Here is a 517-nt window from a genome sequence, read left to right as displayed (position 1 = left end):
TGCCTGAAGAGGCTCCGCCCCTACATCCACCTTTAACTAGCTCTATTTTTCCCTGGCGTTACTCTGAAAGTCTCGCGAGAGCTCACCCGCTTCCCATAACACTGTGCGCTCGCCCCTCCCGTCCTCTTTCCGCCATTTTTTCGTGCCGGTAAGTAACTCTCTCTGAGAGCTTCAACTCCATCCGTCGGTTATCAGAGCCATCCCGAGTCTGAGGCTAGGCTTCGATGCCCTGCGAAGACTATGGGACCCTCCTGGGCCGGGGACCCTGGCCCTTGTGAGGACCTGGGCACAGTTAGAGAAGACCCTTGCCGGGCGCCCCACCCTTTGCAACCGGGGATCCCGGGCACGAGGGGTGCAGGCCACATCGCTCTGAAAACCGGAGCTTTCGACCCGCGGGAAAGGCAGTAGTCCTGGCAACCCCGGTTCGGCCTGCGGCGCTTGGTACTTCCTTTAGCGGCTGAGGCAGCGCTTTGGCTCGGGCCGGCGGGAAGCATCGGGGACGGTGGCCGGGGTGGGT

The 517-nt window shown here is 62.1% G+C and overlaps 1 protein-coding gene across 2 annotated transcripts in view; it reads left to right on the top strand.

Moving 5' to 3' along the window:
• Rps15a (ribosomal protein S15a) overlaps positions 1 to 517 on the top strand; it is a 6,002-nt gene continuing 5,485 nt past the window's right edge. Inside the window, exon 1 of one of the 2 annotated variants that reach the window (XM_015491105.2) lies at positions 1 to 148. The gene's annotated coding sequence lies outside the window, so the exon portion shown is untranslated. Of the gene's footprint in view, positions 149 to 421; positions 442 to 517 lie in introns of those variants that run through there. The other variant, XM_015491106.2, reaches the window with a different exon arrangement.

The sequence above is a fragment of the Marmota marmota genome, unplaced genomic scaffold (assembly GCF_001458135.2).
Source record: "Marmota marmota marmota unplaced genomic scaffold, marMar, whole genome shotgun sequence".
NCBI lineage: Eukaryota > Metazoa > Chordata > Mammalia > Rodentia > Sciuridae > Marmota > Marmota marmota.
This window is presented reverse-complemented; position numbering and strand designations above follow the sequence as displayed.